This window comes from Triturus cristatus, chromosome 8 (assembly GCF_964204655.1).
Source record: "Triturus cristatus chromosome 8, aTriCri1.1, whole genome shotgun sequence".
NCBI lineage: Eukaryota > Metazoa > Chordata > Amphibia > Caudata > Salamandridae > Triturus > Triturus cristatus.
Window position 1 is genome coordinate 324,002,049 of NC_140591.1, and position 14,217 is coordinate 324,016,265.

Below are 14,217 nucleotides of genomic sequence, written 5' to 3' on the forward strand. Positions count from 1 at the left end.
GTGGGGGGTGTTTTTCTCAGCTGTGACACCCTTTGCAAGATACCTAGGTGAGTTAAACACCTTCCTTCTACCAGTTTCCCTTCTTATTTTCTTTCCATCACTTGTTTGTTAAACAGGGCTATAGTTCTTCCACAGGTGAGATCTACCCTTTATCTTGCATAGTTGATTACAGTACACTTCCTTCCTTTTTTCAGGATTCAGCGTCTGAAAAAGAATTATGTTTACATTGCAAAGTGGGTACATTTTCTTGCAAAGACAGCGTTTTAGACCCTTTTTTTAAACTTAAGATCTACTACATGCGGTTTTCAACCTTTGACTTTTACTTTTTGTAAGTGACTTAGCATGTTGCCTTGATAGAAGAAAAGGTTTCCAGTCAGGGACAAGGGAGGTCCACCAGAAAAACACCCCCTAATGGCATCTTCCATTTCGGAAATCTCTAGAGCAGCCACTTAACCTTTTTTTCCACGTATGCTCCTTTTGGGTGGAACTAAATTTATGACTGAGGGGCTTGTGATTTTAGGTTCAAGATTTGATCTTCTGAACTGAGGTTTGGAAATGTACCTTTGTTGAATTCATCTATCCGCCCAATGTGCTATTGTGTCTTTGTTTGAAGCGATGGGATATCTTCACATAGCAAGAAGATAGAGGAAGAACAGAAGGTCATGTTTGTACCGCTATCCCTATTACTCAGTTTTTCTCTTCATTCCAGTAGTTATGTCCCATCACAGACTTGACATACCTTGCAATGTGAGTTTATTTACGGTTAGTATAGGCAGAAGAGAGCATATCATATGGTGCGTGCACAAATCATACAGTAAATACTGGGATGATGATGCATGCATTTGAGTAATTGTTATTATCAGCAGACAATCGAAGCATGAACTACTAGTCCAGAACTGCAATCACTTATCAGTGTCAACAACTCACCAGACTTCTTGCAAACCTTCCTTGTGCCTCATACTTTAAAAAAAGGAAATATCGGATTGCTGTACCTATAGCCTGATGCACCTGTCAGAAGAGGTTCCTGTTTGAGAGTGGTGCATGCATCCCTGTTGCATCATGTAGTTTGTTAAAAAATTAAAGTGCTTTAGACACGGCGAGGTAGTGTGTAATCTTCATAACAGATATTAATATTATTATTATTATTCATAACAGACCCTAATGTCTCTTTTTATTTCCTCTCTATCATTTCAGTGGCAATGACATCTTGTGTGTGGAAGGATGAGTGCGTAATTACCTCGCACCTCCTTGTTCTCTCTCGCCTTTGAGTCTGAAGGCATAGCTTGGAGGGCAGTCATTAACCATCAATCTAATCTGTTCCGACAGACTGTTGCGCGTGGGTGTGTTGTAAGAAACATTTTGACGGCTACTATTTGAGGTTAAAGAATGCAAGAATGCAAATGTTCTCTTCACATTTGTTGGCAGTGGCTTCCGGTGCTCAGCTCCGGCACTTTTTTGTCAGGACCGGGGGCTATGGACAGGGCTATGGATTTCTTTTGCGAGGCTGTCAGTGGTGGTGACGTGATTTTTCAGGGGTGCATGCACAGGGCTGGGCAGCTGTGCCTTTCCCACGTCGTCTGTGCAGCCCTCGCTCTCACCCCTTGGGCTGGCTGGTGAGTGGACCTCGGGCTTTCGCCGGGAATGGGGAAGGCGGGCGGGAGCCGTCTTTGTTTCTGCGGTTGACGCGCCTTCCCCCCTCCCTCGGAACGGGCTGAGAGAGCTTCTTGAGGGAACGGGGATTGGGGGAGGGCTGTAGCCTTCGTGTCTGATGCCTTTCGCGTGGGCTGGCCTTCAGCAGCTCCCGATTGGTTGCTGAAGGTCTGGGGGACTGACGGGGTGGGTGTTTGTGTTTGCTCCCTTCGTCATCAGATGCAGACTGAGGGAAATTGTGCAGGTGGCGCGTGCATCGCATCTGCAGCCTCCCCTGGGGATGCCAGTTTTGGATGGGAGCCAGATTTGCGGCGAGTCGGTCCCTTGCACCGGAGTTGCTCAGCGGAATGCTCCCGGCAGAGTGGCCCTCTAATCTGGCACGTTGTCCCTCCAATCCGGCACGTTGTCCCTCCACGGGGTTTCCTGTGGCCGGGGTGGATTCATTCTTTCACGCAGGCTGCGACTCGGGGGAGAGGTGAGTGATGGAGGTTCTTCGCTTCCCCTATTCCGTGCAGTGCACCAGAGCCTGAGGACAAAGTCCCTTCCCGGGTGGCTTTGGGCTGTGTCTGGTACCTATGCGGCTGCGGGATGCTGGAGACCGGTGCGTTGATTTTGGAGAGACAGCATCGTTTTGGGGATTTTCTCTTCCCGTTGGAATTACACTGATTGTGTTCGTTGCGAAGGCTGCTTGGTTTCGGGTAGCAGCAAGGCAGGGAGAGCCGGGGCGGAGTCCCACGCTGTCATCGGGACTCCTATTTTCAGTGCTTGATTAGGGCCGGTGGTTGCGGGTAGAGGCCACCGACGCTGGTTTTTGGCGACTGGGACACAGAGAGATGGGGTGGGGGGTTGGAGGGAGCAGGAGAGGGCCTGTGAGGGGGTGGGGAGGGAGGAGGGGAGTTGTGGGACGGTGCCTGCAGGGATGTGATTGGGGGGGGTGGGGGGGGGTCAGGCAGCATTTGGTGGTGGCTGACCCGGGTGTCGGCTTCGCATTCGGCGGCGCTGGTGGCGAGCATTTGAGGGGGGTTGAGCCCCGGCATTTGTTTTACACATTAAGCACTGCTAAGAAGGCGTACATAGTTTACACTAAAAGTGCGTGTACATTGAAGATGAATGCACTTAAGCGAGGCCAAGAGCTGGGGATGGTTGGAATGGAGAGAACTGTAAAGGCTTATTGAGCGAACTGAACAATGGATATCTTATACAATTGGTGTGCAAACTCACCGATAGGAAATTTGGTGATGGTGTGCTACTGTCTAAGTACCCGATCCATTTTACCTTTTCATATTATCCAAGATAACAGCATTTTTGTCGAATTCATGGTCTTGTGAGTTCATGAAAGGATCTTTGTACAGAATTTTCTAGTTAAGGACATGCTGCAGGGGAAACGTTGCTACTGGCTGTCCATGAGCAAGAGGCGCTCCCCCCCCCCCCCCCCCCCCAGAGCATAACCACCCACACGAACACTGTGGCACTTGGCCTCCCTGACATGTGGCGGGGAACCTATGGTCGTGGATAACATTCATTTCTTATATTCTCCAATTTGGGCCTCCTTGATGAGTGTTTATATTACCAAAGTAGTTTGGGAAAGTCGTCTGCAAAGGCAACTGGCTAGTAGTGAGCTACCTTAACGACCCCTCCTTATATTTCAAAGGAACAGACATAATATACATTCATTTAAAGAAAAGATGCAAGTTATCACGGTGGCAGTCATTCAAATCCAATGCAAAACCTTGTCTGTCTGAAAGTATTTTTTTTCACCTTGATATGCTTCTAATTTCCTGTCAAGGGCAGAAGAAAAGCATTGGAAATGGGGAGGGAACACCCCCCAAAATAAGCCTTTGCAAAGCCAACAGATTTGGTGTTTGTCTTTGTCAGTGATTTTTTTTTTTTTGTCATGGTTTTTGCAACTCTTCATTGCTGGGAGAGTGCTTGGCTATCGCCAATATAAAACAAAATGCAAAAACAAACAAATAAAGCAAGATATCAAAAGGAACACATTGCCTTAGAAGTCCCTGGCACTGAAGCAAACTAATTTGCCTGCAGATGTGTTCCATGGTCATGTATGCTGTAGAGAGCAAAAGAAAAAGTGAATGACACAACTGACTAAAGGATAAAGAGGGCTGACTGAGCCCCCTATAAATAGGTATAATACATATTGAATTTTTAGCAAAATCAAAAGCTCATGCATACTGCCAGACTTAAAAATAATGTGGTTGTAAACTCAGGTGTTTTTGTGCAGGAAAAAATATTTTCCCCATAGGGTAAACAGAGAAAAATTAACCGTGCAAATGTTGCTATGTTGAATCGAACACCTGGCTACAGTTTGCATACAAAAATAGATAGCACACGTGAGTACTTTTGGGGATTGGCGATTGCTGTGGATTCGCAGTAGTGCTAATGGAATCCTTAGTGAATTTAAACAAAGTTGGGTGTTTGTCTCAAACGCAGGAGTAACTGTAGGGAAGCTAATTTCTGATTGATGTATTTATTTTATAGGGTATTTTGTGAATTGAGACCATCATATTTAGGTCTGCCATACATAGAGACAGCTTAAACTGCCAGCCTCATGTAATCAAAAGTAGCTCTAAAAAAAGAGACATGTAAAAATGCATAGATGCGCGTTGGGTCATCCTTCTGTCTGTTGAACTGTCATTCAGATTTTACTTCCACCGCCAAAAGAAAAGACCATTGGGCAGTGGGTCAGCACTCTCCAGTTATTGGCTGTACTGCACTGTTAATGACAGCATTTTATCAGATCACATGTGCACATCCACCAGAAAAGAAGTACAGTCAATCGACAAGGCTTTACTTTGTCAATGCATATATTATTCTATCCTTTATTATTTTAAAAATAAATAAATCCTCTTTAGTAGCTTTGCTTTGTCCTGTGGTTTTCATCACACATCATAATGTTTATATACATCTGCCTGTTAGGAAGCAACCCATACTGCTCTATTAAGATTATATGCAATGCTTTAAAAAAAAAAAAAATTAACACAAGCATAAAGTCCCTATATTTAGATGGCAGCATGTTGTCTTTTTCCCTTCCCTTCTGTTTATTTTTGTGGCATATGCTTGCAATAACAACATTACAAAAAAGCAACACTTGCACCATTTTGCCAAGGCCAGACCACGATGTTGTTTCCTTTTTGTATTTGACACTGCTTTTCATTATTCATCATTATTTTTTTTTAATAGAAACGCTTTCCTGTGTATTTCCATTCCTGTGCAGAATTTGTGTAGTCCTTTCCGATGGCTGTCAGTTGGATTGGTTATCGATGTTACTGTGGATGTTTTGATGTAATGTGTTTTAACATGTTTTGCTCACCTGAATTGTGATATTTTTAGCCCACGCATATAGTATAGTTATTCATGTCTCCCCAGGCGTATTAAAAAATGAGTAACTATTTTACATTTAGGTCTTTAAAGTGATTCTGAGCACTGTTATCCCATTGCACTGTCAGCATCTTTATCGCCTACAGAGTGCAGAATTGAATTTGGGGTCCAGTGCTGATTTTTAGGTTTTGCCTGCACAGTGCTTGATCTGTGCTAGTGAAATGTATTGTTTTTCATATAAATCTTAAAAGGGGCTTGCATTCCGCCCCCTTGCTTTTCATTGGTTCCTGTGCTTGCCACTTACTTTTCCTCCATTACATTGCGGTTTTTACAACGCAAGTCGTTACAATGACTTGCGCTGGAGGGCGCTGGACTTAGGAATAGTATGATTTATTATTCCAACTCCAGCCTATGTAACAGTAGGGAAGGTGTTGGAATAGTAAATCATACTATTCCTTAGTCTAGAGCTCCATCCAGCGCAAGTCGTTGTAATGACTTGCGTTGTAATGACAGCGAAGTAAATGTATTGCGGTGTTTTGACCGCGTTGTAAAGATCGTTTTCCGGCTGTAGCATATTTTCCTACATTTACCAATGCTTGTTCCTCGTCTGCTTCTCATCACTTTCCCGTTACCGAAATAATGTAAACATCTGCTTTTGTGGAACTATTTTTTCAAAACGTTTTGCCTCTTTCGTCTTACGTGATACTTTAAATTCACAGATTTATACAGCCTGGAGAGATTAAGCGACTTGTGCGGGATCTTGCACCTCTGAGACTTGAACCGTGATCCCCAGCTCCTGAGTCAGCAGCTCTGGCCGCTGCGCTACATCCTCTACTCTTTTGTTATCTTGTCAGGGAGCTCTTTCTTTTGTCCCAACATATTTTTCATGAAGTTTTGCCTCTTTCTGCTCTTTCAGCTTGCGTGATACTTTAAATTAAATAAGCAGAGTTATATAGCCCAATTAATCACCTGGAGAGATTTTGATTTGCCCAGAATCACAGGATGCTGCGTGGCTGAGACTTGAACCGGGACCCCCAGTTTTCGAAAAGTGTGTTTTATAGTCAGTGCAAGCTGTCAGCCTGAATGCGACCTGGTTGCTTGTAGTGCCCAGGTTAAGGAGAAGTGAGAGGTTGCCATGGATACTGGCAACCTCTCAACTCTCTGGTGAGAAATAAACTGTAAACAAGCATTTACAATGCAATGGTCTCGGCAATATTATAGGTAGAGCTATTGGTATTGCTCATTATTTTTTTATTATTTTTGTATCCCTAAATAAATGGCATTGTCATTTCTATTGGCATTAGCTTTTTTTTTTGCATATGTGATACCTATTGCATTAGCAGAGAGAGAGTGAGCCAAATTGTGTCTGCATTGCTTCCTTCACCACTTTCATGCCTGTCAATTTCCTGCATCCCACTACAGCGTGAACCTTCTACGGATCGTATTCCATTAAATGGTGTCATCACATACCAACACAGCAGGAAGCGCGTCAGACACATAGACAGCAATGCCACACTAAGCACAGGAGGTGAAATCGCAATAGGACAGGGCTGTTTTATGACAACTCTAGCCCTTCACACTGGAGCAATCAGGGAGTTAACTTAAATCCAACTCTTCCAGCTCCTCTCTTACTTCCCCCTGGCGGCACTTAGGTAGTGCACATCTTTAGGAGGTGCCTGGTTGCCCAGAAAGCAGATAGCCATACTGGATGCTATTTGGCATCCCTCGACCAATAATACACAGCCGAATACTGTAGCCGTATTTCTAAGCTTCCCTTCCACTTCCGGGAGGCATGGACAGACGGGAGTTAAGACGGTTAGAAAACATTACACTGTTAGAAAAGGAGGCACTATTCTTGTAGGCATTTCTAAACTAATTTATAAACTTAAAACGACTATCCTATGGAACGAGCTATAGTCATCGCATCCAATATCGTTTCTGAAAAGTTCACGTTTAGGAAGTGGGACCTCATCTTTAAAACATAATAATGGAATGTTATGCGAACTTTATTTTGGCAATGTTTAGCAGCACCTAGGCAGCGTTGGTATTTTTGTTATCGTAATACCGCTTCATGTGCATCCTGCAAGAAGTGGGTAGTCACCTTTCTTCTATTTCCATGCCGAGGTAGCCGGGCTCGGGATCTACCCGTTTACTCTCCGTGCTTATAGCGGAGTCAGGGGCGCCCCAAATGGCGACGAAAAGGGTGGTGCTTATTTGCGTCCGTCCCTTGCAACGAGAGAAATAAGGGGAAAAAGTCACCCTGTGGAAAAATAATTTTAAAACTCGGTCTACCTCCTCTTGTGAAAAATACATACTTTCATAGCAAACAAGCAAGCTATAAAATATTACTTTGCACCCCAGTCGATTGAAGCGTTTCAAGCAGCCCTAGGAAAACACCGTGAAATAATAATAAACAAAAGTAAACAATGGCGCAGAGGTGTTGGGCGATAGGGTGCTTGCTATATAAATCTATTGCTCTGGCGTTTTCCCTTGCCCCAGTGAGAGAAGCAATAAAATAACAAAATACTAGAAATTTTGCATAATTAAAAGAAAGACATAGGCGGTGGCAGTTGTGTGGAAGTTTCTACCACGATGTACAACGTATCTTTTAAAATTGGAGTGCATATATGTATATGAATACTGCAATAAAATACTGCAGCTCATTATTTACGAATGTGTATAATTGCACGATGCCGGGTAAGGCATATATGCTGCGCCTCGACAACGATATCCAGATTTCGCGGTTGCTTGGTCTCGATTCTGATCTCTTCTGGTATAAAGTTGCGTGCAGTTTCTCTCTCTTAATCCTCCCCCTTGGCGGCAGCCCCCTCTCCCCACATCCCCCAATGCTCTCAAGGGGTTCACTTCAGTGACCAAAGCTACGAGTTATTTTTAGTTACCTTATTTCTCCTATTGCCTTTTTCCTTCGCTTTAACTCGCAATTCGTGTGGAGATTTTTTTGTTATTCAAGGAGGATGAAACCAGCGTCAGGGCTCTGGTGCGCAGGAGCGGAGAGAGAGAAGGGGAGGGAGGAAAGGGTAGAGCGGGGATCACATGGGGGAAAGAAACGCAGCGGCGGTTTTCAGATTCGGGGGCGTGGCTAAAAAGTGGAAAGAACACCAAAAAACACGCCCCCGAATCTGAAAAAGACGGAGCCTATTTGGAGGGACGGCTCTCTCCTCCAATGGCTGGCCTCCGTTTAGGAAGCCAGCCAATGGAGGAGAAGCGAAAAGAGAGGCGGGCTAAATAGCCACTCTAGAAAACATTAAATCTCCGACTTCCGGTTCTGCCTTCGGCAGACCGGTAGTCCTCGACCTAAAAACAATAAATCCACAACTGTGGCCTGTGTCTAGTGAGGAACTCGTTTGTTTGGCAAATCTCATTTTAGTCTCTGAAAGAAGAAACTTCAAGTTTTCTTTAGAAAGCAGGACTGAATAATATGTTTACATGCGCTGTGCGAAAATAACTTTTATTTACATAAGAAATCAGGATTTCTTGGGTGAATGAGATGCAAAGGAGTATAAGTTATGGTAATTTTTAAAGATGTTTTATAACGACGGTCCTTAAAAACGTAAGGAATATACCAGATTTCTCTCTGTGTGTTGGGTCATATCAGTCTACAAAGTCTGACCCAAGTGCAACATTGTGCTTGTTTGGCCTGGTGTAGTAGTGCAGTTGTTCCACTTTAAGAAATGGTTGTATAGCTCATGCTTACTCTAGAATCTTATCATGAATGAATCTTAGCTTTCCAGAGTGGTTATCAGGCATGTGACGCTTTCCATTAAAATGAAGTGCTGAAGGGGTCTGCCCTTGCTGCTTAAATACTTAACATTTGCACGTTGCACTAATGCTTGTGCCTGATGAATATATCTGTCTGTAGTGCAGCAGGTGCAGTGGTACAGGGCCAAGAATTGTGAGGAGTCCACTGCACCCCAATTGTGGCTGCCTTTTATTGCCCAAGCACGGCTCTGGGGCCCATTTTCGTTGCTTGCGATATGGCTCATTTCACCATTCCTACGCCAATGTCGAGTCCTCAGATGGACTTGCATGCAAGGCTCCGTGTTATCCTTCCTAGTTGGTGTAGTCACTTCCTGTTTATGCACATTTGCATACAGTTTAGTCTCACTAATAGCCTTACTGAATCATAGCTCTATAATCAAAATAGTAACAAGGCACCTGGAATTTTCTATGCCTAATAAGCTTTCTATCCAATCCTAGCTTCATGTTCGTGATAATTAGCAGTGGTTATCAAAAAAGATCCAGCACATGTCAAATTTTTACCCACTTGTCTCCCATAATAGACTGTCGAACAGTATATGAATTTTAAAGTAATACGCGACTGCACATCTCATGCAAGAGCTGTGAGCCACCTTGAAAACATTTTATGACTACACGAAGCAAGCAGTAAGATGCACTGTGTCCCTGCAGCATGCATCCGAGGATCCTTTCTTGATACTGTCAACCGGTGTAGGGAGTGTTTAAGTTGTATTTGGGGGCACCCGTTTTGTGTTATGGGTTAAATTATTTCTTGCTCCAGTAAGTTTTTCTAAAAATAATTTTCTTTGACTTCCATGGTGTTACTTCCTGTTTTTTCACCATAATGAAAAGATCACACAGATGTTCCACCCCCCCCCCCCCACACACTCACATCACCCCCCGTCTCAGGCAGCTGCACTGACTCCCAGTCCAGAAACTATGCCAGTTCCAATTCCTCACACATGCTTTCAAAGCCCTGCACATAATTGGACCCGCCTACCTCAACCACCACCGCCTCCTCTACCAGCAACCCTACAGGCACCCCTGCTCTGCCTCCCTCACTCTCGCCCACACACACAGAATCAGAGCCGGAGGCCGATAGTTCTCCTAACTCACAGCGAAGTCCTGAACGACCTTCCACTCCACATCAGGACCTCCACATCACTGCTGGAATTCTGAAAGGAGCTGAAGAGCTGGCTCCTTGACTATCACTCTATTCCCTCCGTCGTCCACTGCCAGTCTCTGACATCATCTCCCAACGCATTGGTACCTTCACGGGAGATAAGCTGCACTCTACAAATCTCATAACTTAACACACTGCCCCTTCTGGCGATGCCATCGGGAAAATGGCACTTCTGGTGATGCCACTGAATCAATGCCATGATGTCACTATTTTTGTTGTCATCCAGGGTCAAAGGGCAAATAATGTCACTTCTGCTCCCCCTGGTATTTTGTTCCATTGACTCCTGTGTCCTCCAGCCCATCCATAGCCCTCACTCTATGCCATATGAGATCCAGAGTCAGATACATAAATCTGCTCCAGGTTAGGCACTCAAACTCGCGTGGGCCCAGTGTCTTCTGTCTTGTTGCATGTCAGCAGTTGTTGGGCTATGCTCACTCCCACTTGTTTTTTCCATGCTCTGAAGCACCCTGAGATAGTGGCACCAAGCGACGCTGGCAGGTGCTTATAGATTTGTGATAGGCACTTAGAGAGTGCAATGGTCATCGGGAATGGCGGAAGAGGTGTGGCGCAGCGGCCAGAGCAGCTGACTATGGAACGTGGGTTCACGGTTCGATTAAAGGCTGAAGCTCAGCTCAGCATCATGTGACTCTTGGCAAAAGCTCAGTAAATCTCCCCAATGGCTCCAGCACCTGAATACCCTTCGGGGTGATAAGTTCATGCTTTACAAATGTGGAATTATTATTATAATAATTATAATAATGTTTTTGACCTCAGTTTTGCTGATAATCATCCCTGACTCCTCTGTCCTTGTGCCCACTGCTCCATTTCCCAGGTGTACTGCATCGGAATTTGTTCAACTTGTAGTCTTAGCGGTCAGCAATGCAATCGGGAATGTGGGCCTTGCCATATTCCAGATCAGCCAGAAAGTAAGCCAGTTGCGGTCCTTCTTGCATGTCAGCTAGTTTCCTGCACTGAATTAAAATCCACCAGTTGCAGCTGCCTCTGAGAGCAATGCTGAGACGTGAGCATTCAGAGAGCAGCAAGTGTCCAGCGCAGTAAGACTCTGAGCAAATGATGCTCTCCAGTTCACTGAGGTGGCCAGTACTGAGTTTCCACCAACTGCACAGAAGCTTGACCGTGCAAGGCCAGAGTTGAAGGTTATTGTGACAATCCTTGTTTTGCTGATGACCTCAAATAAAGAGAGAAGCATGCAGTGAGGTTGGCTTTCAGGCTGGACAAATTCGTCTCATACTTTTTAGCACACAGGTTAGTCCAACATGGTCCAACTTCTAGTTTTTACACCCCACCCACATTTTATTAGAAGCTTAGTACACCACTAGCCCCTTACATTGTGACATATAAGGTATAGATTAAGAGGAATGATTAAGTGTATCTTCTGAAGGTTGATAAAACAGAAACATATAATGTTGTTACACATCATATAAAAGAATGCTTGAGGGGAAACTTGTTAGTGACCTTCCATTTCAGGGGTTTTGTAGCAGTTTCAAAGCCTTCCCAAAGCTTTTCATTATTCAGAAGGTTTTTTTCCCCGGTTTTGCCTGCACACCCCTTGCGCTGTGCTTGTGAAATCTATTGTTTTTAATATAAATCTTAAAAGGGGCTAATATCCTGACCCCTTGCTTTCCTAGCTTTTCATTGGTTCCTGCACTCGCCTCTTACTTTTCCTCAGTTTCTATTGGCTGTAGCATATTTTACTGCATTTACTAATGCTTGTTCCTCGTCTGCTTCTCTTATTTATTTATTTATTTATGCGATTTTTAAAGCGCTACAATTACCCATGGGTGTCTTGGCGCTAATTAGTTTCTCTTATCAGTTTCCCGTAGCCAAAATACTGTTAACATCCGCTTTGGTAGAACTATTTTGTCATAAAGTTTTGCCTCTTTCTGTTTTTTTTTCTTGCGTGATACTTTAAATTTGGAGCTCTTTCTTTTGTCCCAACGCATTTTTTCATACATTTTTCCTCTGCCTTTTCTGCTTGCGTGATACTTTAAATGAAATGAACACATTTATATAGCCCAACTTATCAACCAGAGATATTAAGTGATTTGCCCAGAATCAGAGGATGTTGCACCGCCGAGACTCAAACCAGGATCCCCCAGCTCTCGAGCCATCAGCTCTGGCCACTGCGCCTCATCCTCTCCTCTGCCATGATACTTGTCAGGGATCTCTTTTCTTCGTTCCAGATGATGATTGAATAATGTGCTCTACGTACATCCCTTCCCTCATCGCCGACCCTTTTTCATCTTACCCCCACCCACCTCGACCCACCTCACCCACCCAGCACGCTGATTACTAATATACAGCTAGACGCAGTGCTTCACGTCAAGAACATTACACTGTGGATTGTTACTTTTCTTCCAGTGACATATGCAAGTGTCTGCTAGTATACTGGCACTTTAGAACTGTTCTTAGCCGAGGTGAAGCCATACCCTGCAGTCTGGCACACAGGAAAGTAGTGGCAGAGCACAGAGTCTGTGTGCTGCACCCGCCTATATGCTCAGTAGGTGCCCGATCAGTCAACAGTTGTTTTACAGGGTCATGCTAGGCATAGGCTTTTTTTGAAATAACACATCATTTGCTGACAATGCGAAATCCACAGCGTACCGTAATGTCACCACTGAGGGCGGTACAGTCACTCCGTCAAACCAGACCACGCAACGTTGGAAAGAAATTGGCACTTATTTCACAGTGGATGTTTTTTTCCCCATACACGGCGCTGCATCATCAGTTGGTGCTCTAAGTGCTCGTTGCCCCAGCACTTCCTCCAACACCATTATTTTTTTGGCACAAATGTATTCATATACGCATTCATTGTCCATCGCCTCACCTATCCCTCATCCCCTGGAGACGACCAGTGCCTGCTGAGCCCCCTTGTTACCTGGGCACTTCCTCTCGGGGACAGAGACGCTGGGCGTATTTAAGTTAGGCGTCACATGCCTCTGTTTGTTCATGTTTTGGCAGTTCACCGCTGCTCTCTGCTGCCAGCCTTTCTCTGCAATCTAAAAACAGGCACATTACTGATATGGCGGTCATCGTCCTTTGTGGGGGCAGGCACTGCCCACCGCACTGCTTCTCAGGCAGGAGTCGCTGGGGTCTGCGCCGACTAAGATAAACCCAAAACACACACATGCCCGTAAAACGCAACTGTTTCTATAATGTCCAGTTATAGAAAACAAAGAAACATGCAAAAAAACTTGTATTGATAAGGTTTTAAAATTAAAATAAGATTTCAGTACCACCATCTTATATTTCTCACAGCGTCTTGTATTTCTTACAGTGTGCCTCACATTAAAGACAAACACATGCATTTAGATTTCATGATGACGCAATCGAGAAAACTCTTGGATGGATTTTGTACAACTAATTCAGATTTTTATATTCCATTTTGTATCACTGGCTTTGGTAGGACAATACTTCACTCCCTTGGGAGAGGATTCTATAACTCACCTCCTCATCTCAAGCCAACGAGACAGTCACTTTACAATGTGGAATAACCAAAAATAACCATATTTCTCACATCATACCTGTCTGTAGTAATTAACTGCATGCCAAACAAGCATTGGTAATGCATCGGTTTTGCCTATGTGATTCATTATAAGCAGTTTTTTGTTGTAAGTTGTAGCCTAGTGAGGAGTTGTGCAATATAAGTTACTAAAACCATAATGCTTTACAGGCCACTGCATTTTTATTTTCTTTAGCACTGTCCATATTTTAAGAGCTCTGTGCCTCCTTTACACACTTTTATACAGATTCACAATTCTAATTGGCATTATCTTGTTGAATCATAAGAGCGCAAAATATATATCCTTTCTCCATAAAACAGTCATAACACTTAAGCGGAGTTTCAATAACTTGTATTGCACAACTGCACACTAAGCTACAACTTACAACAAAAACAGCTTATTATTAATCATATAGGCGAAGCTGATGCATTACAAATGCTTGTTATAAATTGCAGTTTATAGTTGACCGTAGTGGGATTTATTGTTAACCTGATTGTCTGCAAAATAAGCAGATTGTCTTCAACTTTAAACATCTGAGTTACGTCTGTTAAAGTACTCCAACTTTCTATTCCAGTGAGACCTTCTCGTCCCCTCCCCATCGGCGCCTCCTATTTTTCATCCTTATGTGAGTTATTCTCTCTTGATGCTGTGAGACAAGCAGCATTTCTAAAGTGCATCAATGTGTGTTTAATTTGCAACCTAACTGTGTTCCTTTCAGCATTTCTATTGTGTATTCTTAACAAGATATGTGAATAATGGTTTAAATAG

General features: G+C 43.9%; 1 protein-coding gene across 5 annotated transcripts in view; it reads left to right on the top strand.

Annotated features, from left to right (window-relative positions):
• Positions 1 to 1,846: 1,846 nt before the first annotated feature.
• WASF3 (WASP family member 3) overlaps positions 1,847 to 14,217 on the top strand; it is a 182,948-nt gene continuing 170,577 nt past the window's right edge. For 2 of the 5 annotated variants that reach the window (XM_085621617.1, XM_085621618.1), the window contains exons 1-2: positions 1,850 to 2,125; positions 14,024 to 14,074. The gene's annotated coding sequence lies outside the window, so the exon portion shown is untranslated. Of the gene's footprint in view, positions 2,126 to 14,023; positions 14,075 to 14,217 lie in introns of all 5 variants that reach the window. The other 3 variants (XM_085621615.1, XM_085621616.1, XM_085621619.1) reach the window with 2 other exon arrangements.